This window comes from Chiloscyllium plagiosum, chromosome 31, assembly GCF_004010195.1.
Source record: "Chiloscyllium plagiosum isolate BGI_BamShark_2017 chromosome 31, ASM401019v2, whole genome shotgun sequence".
Classification (NCBI taxonomy): domain Eukaryota; kingdom Metazoa; phylum Chordata; class Chondrichthyes; order Orectolobiformes; family Hemiscylliidae; genus Chiloscyllium; species Chiloscyllium plagiosum.
The window spans coordinates 10753892-10759668 of NC_057740.1; positions in this window are offsets into that span (position 1 = coordinate 10753892).

Sequence of the window (5777 nt, forward strand, 5' to 3'; positions counted from 1 at the left end):
TCTTCCTTGAAAAAGCTATTGAATCAGTCTCACTTCCCTTATCCTTTGCCAAAGCCGTACAGAATATTCCTTTTTATTTAATTCCATTTGGAAAATGTGAACTGCTCACCACCACTCTTTCAGGCAGTGTGTTCCTGAACCTAACAATTTGCTGCATAAAAATTCTGTTCATTCCACCCACCCCGTCCTTTTGTCAATTATCTTAAAACTGCATCCCATTGTTACTGAAACTTCCATCCTGTCTAAAAGGTTTTGCCTTATTTGACCTGTCACAACCCCTCATGAATTCAAACACTTCTGTTAAATCTCCCTGCTGTGAGGAGATTAACTCAAATTTCTCTTGTCTCACAATTGATTTAAACATTTGTCAGTATATTTTAACCCACGACTCTCCAATTTTTGTTCATTTCAACTTTAGCTACCTGCTGGGACTGCAGTCTACATGTATTTCACCTTTGATGTAGGTTCACAGAAAGAAAAGTTTCCATTAACGTCTCTCAGAACCTTAGGACAATACAAAGATCTTTATTACAGGGGTGAAGCACGGTCACTGTTGTCATGCAAAAAATGGTGCAGCAAGCCCCTAGTTTGTTTCAATAAAACCAAGAACTGAGGATACTGGAGATCTGAAACAAAAGCAGAAATTGCTAGAGAAACTCAACAGGTCTGTCAACATCCATGGAGAGAAAGCAGAGTTAACGCTTGAAGTGACACTTTTTCAACACGTTGTAATTTGTTTTACTGATGCTGCCAGTGTGATTTTGGCAAACAATTCCACGGAATATTTTACACCACCAAAAAGGCAGGCAGGAACTCAGTTAAACGTCTCATTCAAGATGCAACAACCCCAGCCGCATACAACTGCCTCAATATTGCACTGAATGGGGGTTACATATGCAAAGTCTGGGGAGTTGGGATTGAACCCGCAACTGTCTGAGCCTAATTCGGGGCCCACACCCAACACATTTGCAACGCACCAGAAGCTTTTCATTCATTGTGGGAGTGTGAGCAGTTCATCGATAGATTCGGCAGAAGCACATTGTACAAGATAGCTTCATCTGTTCATGCCTTAACAGGACATCAGTCAAATTGGTGCTTTTTAATGACACTAGAGTGCCCTCTGGTGGTAAGGATCATTTTGAAAGTTTTCTATCTCCATCTGTAACTGAAATCTAAAAAAATGCAAAGGAAGATAAATCTTCTCTGGACAACCTCCATGTACTTTAGTGATGTGTTCTCAAGATTCCAGCTTGATAACCAGTGAGCTAAAGTACAATCAGAGTTATTATTTGGCAGCTACAACAGGCAAATAGACTCAGCAAGCTCTGTCGAACAACAATGCCACTTAATTTGTTTTTGGTTTTGTTGCTAAGGGAGATTATTGACCAGGACACTGGAACATAGAACATAGAAGAATACAGCGCAGTACAGGCCCTTCGGCCCTCGATGTTGCGCCGATCCAAGCCCACTTAACCTACACTAGCCCACTATCCTCCATATGCCTATCCAATGCCCGCTTAAATGCCCATAATGAGGGAGAGTCTATCACTGCCACTGGCAGGGCATTCCATGAACTCACGACTCGCTGAGTAAAGAACCTACCCCTAACATCTGTCCTATACCTACCCCCCCCTTAATTTAAAGTTCAACTTCTGCCTCTGGACAGAATGGTATCTGCTGTAGAAATTGGATATTAGCTTATCTGTTAGGAAAATAGCTTCCACTTAAACATTAGTTCAGCCACATTTAGAATACTGTGTACAGTTCTGGTCGCCACATTACCATAAGCATGTGGATGCTTTGGAGAGGGTGCAGAGAAGGTTTACAGGGATGTTGCCTGGTATGGAAGGTGCTAGCTATGAAGAAAGGTTGAGTAGGTTATGTTTATATTCATAAAAACAAGGAGATTGAGGGGGGACCTGATTGAGTTTATAAAATCATGAAGGGTATAGACAGGGTGGATAGAGACAAGCTTTTTCCCAGGGTGAAGGATTCAATAATGAGAGGTCACGCCTTCAAGGTGAGAGGTGGAAAGTTTAAGGGGGATACATGCGGCAAGTACTTCACACAGTGGAAAGTTTAAGGGGGATACATGCGGCAAGTACTTCACACAGCGGGGGGTGGGCGTTTGGAACGTGTTGCCATCAGAGGTGGTAGAGGCAGGCACGGTAGATTCATTTAAGATGCGTAGGGTTAAATGCATGAGTAGGTGGGGAGCAGAGGGATACAGATGCTTAGGAATTGACTGACAGGTTTAGACAGTACATTTGGATCGGCTCAGGCTTGGAGGGCTGAAGGGCCTGTTCCTGTTCTTTGTTCTTTGTTCTTAAAGGCACAGAGTCAACAAGGCACAGAAATAAGTCATGGGCCCTAATGAATCCATGCTGATTCTTTGTACAGCAATTCAGTTAGCCCAATTTCCCTACTCTAATCCTTCTCTATCCCTCAAATGTACATCCAATTTCCCCGAGCCTCCTAGTAGAATCAACTAATGGATATCATTTTTCTTTGGTTTCCTTATCTCAACTTGCGAGGAAAATTTATAAAGGAGAGCAAGTCTGATTTGCGCAACCTGACTTTGTGGCTAAACTTCCTCACCCCAGAACTAATTGAATTAAGAAAGTCTTACCTATTTAAAATAAAAGGAATAGTACTTGGAAACAGAATCTTCCTCTGTGTGATATTGCTGTAAACTCGTCTCCAGTATATTCAGCATGTTCTGTCCTGTCATGTCATGCAAGAGTCCAGTTTGACACACTCAGCGGAAACCCAGTGAACTTGCGACGTTACCATTAAGTTATGATCTGCCAAATTCGGATAACACGAAACTCCAGTAGTGGCAAAGTTACCAGTCATTCCCACTAGCAGCACAGGAAATCTAATAGAATGATGCCTGAGATAAATTAAAAATCCTAGATTGGTAAATCCAGATTAGCCAAACACGTACACACTTGTTTTACGACTGATGCTGCCTGACCTGCTGCGCTTTTCCAGCAACACATTTTTAAGCTCTGTTTTATGACTGAACCAACCAATCACAGTGAAGTTAGGTTACAATAGAGATTTGTAAGTGTGGTTAAACCTGCAAGAAAGTTAAAAGTTCTGTCAACTGGAAATAAAGTGACACAGAACTGTGATGCAAAATGAAAAACATTACAAAGGAGTGAGAGATTTTCCAGCATCAATTCCTAATGTTTTTTCACTTTTACAATACAAAGTCGGGCAGTTATTAAGTGAAAAGTAAAGATTTTTATTTTACACACAACTGTGTCACTGTGTTTTTATTTTCTTTTGACAGACAGCACATCTGTAGGCAAATTGGCTTTTGTGAGTGTTTCATCTATCCTGAAACTCTGCCAACATAAAGTTATACTCTTCTGGAAGACATCTTAAGACCTATGCCTTGGTCCAAGTGTTTAGACCTCTGTCCAATATCTACTTATGTGATTAGGTGTCAAATTTTCAATGTTAAGTTCCCGTGAAGTTCCTTGGAATATTTTATAAACTTAAACGAGTTATAGACGTATAGACTATTGTATTTGAGGCTAGGAGAAAGTAAGGACTGCAGATGCTGGAGATCAGAGCTGAAAAATGTGTTGCTGGAAAAGCGCAGCAGGTCAGGCAGCATCCAAGGAGCAGGAGAATCGACGTTTCGGGCATAAGTCTTTCTTCAGGAATGAGGAGGGTGTGCCAAGCAGGCTAAGATAAAAGGTAGGGAGGAGGGACTTGGGGGCGGGGCGTTAGGAATGTGATAGGTGGAAAGAGGTTAAGGTGAGGGTGATAGGCCGGAGAGGGGGTGGGGGTGGAGAGGTCGGGAAGAAGATTGCAGGTCAAGAAGGCGGTGCTGAGTCTGAGGGTTGGGACTGAGAAAAGGTGGGGAGAGGGGAAATGAGGAAGCTGGAGAAATCTGCATTCATCCCTTGTGGTTGGAGGGTTCCTAGGCAAAAGATGAGACGCTCTTTTTTCCCTCTGTTGAATCAAGTTTAACTGCTTCTCCAGGTAAACCCAGAGAACTCAGTACTTTCTGAGGACCAGGTTTTCTTGATGCACTCAATTAAAGATGCTTTCATGTTGTGGTCTCGCCCGCACCAGTGGCTGTAGCTGTCAGTCAGTGGTTCTGGCACAAGGAGTCCCAAATATAAAGTAAATCTGCTCTCTACTCAGTACAGGTGTTCCTGATGTGGTCTTCTCTACATCGGGGAGACCAAACATAAACTTAGGGAAAGGTTCGCCGAGCATCTCAGCCAGGCCCGCAGGGGCCGACTGGACCTCCCAGTCACCGCCCATTTTAATTCCCCTTCCCACTCCCTGGGAAGAAGGGTTACACCTGAAACATTGACTTCTCCACCTCCTGATGCTGCCTGGCTTGCTGTGTTCTTCCAGCCTTCTGCCTGTGTACTCTACTCAGTACAACCAGTGATAAAGCTATCTGTGCTACTACCTATAGAATGGGTGAATTATATGATTGCATGCTGCACCTGGACAAGAATGATAGCATTATGCCCAAAGTTGTCTAAAAAACTGAAGACTAGTTATGGAAACGTTTTATGATTATGTAGAGATAAAAACTCGAGCAAAAATAAATCTCCACCTTTTCTTAGTGACTACTTTGGCAGAAGAATTCAAACTGAGAAGCAACAAGTCAGATGGTCTGCTACCTCCCTCCATGGACTGAATTTTCCAACCCCATTCCTCAGCACCCACCCCTCACACTCTTTGTAAATGCTCACACCTCATTGGCCAGCCTTTCTACCACTCATTTCCCATGATGGAGGGTGACCCACGGTCAAACAGAGAATCAGTAACTCTCTCGTCTCAACAGTGCCACCAGCAGCTGGTGGTGCATCCTGGAGAGAAGGGAGGTGCCATGAAGCCCAGATGGAGTTAAGTCCAGGGTCTCACTGGTTCCAGGTAGGTAGACCAGGGAGTCCTGAACAGACAGGGCCTGAAAGTGAGAAATGTAATATGACTTGAGAAGGGGGAATACCTTTTGTTTTATTTGTTCATGGGATTTGCATGTTGCTACCTGGGCCAACATTTATTGCCCAGCCCAAAGAGTTAAACACTTTACTGTGGGTCTGGAACCAGACCAGCTATTGATGACAACTTACTTTCCCTAAAGGGCATGAGCAAACCAGGTGGGTTTCTACAATAATTAACAGTGGCTGCATAGTTGCCAATATGGTAGTAGTTTATCCCAGATTTTGGTGTTCTTCTCTAAAGGAACCCGCAGTCACTTCAGTGACATTACAGACTGTTAAGGGTGTGAACTAAAAGCCAAGGTTGAAACAGGACTTCCATCTCAGTGTTCCTGGTCTCCTTCAGGCTCGTGGTAAAAGAGATGAGGAGGACAAGGGGAGTCTTTCCCTTTAATTGGTGGGAAGGTATTAAAAATCATCCAACAGGTCTGGAAGAAGGTGGCTCAAATATTAGCTCCAGGAACACCATGCCCCTCACCTCACCGCCACAAAAAAAGGGCTCAATAACCACACAAGACAAATGAAGGGTTTTATCCCCATTTCTTACAATAATACCACATCACAGTTCTTCACACTCCTTCTTTAGCACTCTGAACAATTCCCTCCTGTATCCATTTCATTGATCACCCAATTATCACATACCGACCGAATCAACACGGACATCTACCACAAACCGACCGACTCCCACAGCTAGCTGGACTACACCTCCTCTCATCCTGCCCCCTGTAAAAACGCCATCCCATTCTCCCAATTCCTTCGACTCCGCCGCATCTGCTCCCAGGAGGACCAGTACCAAAA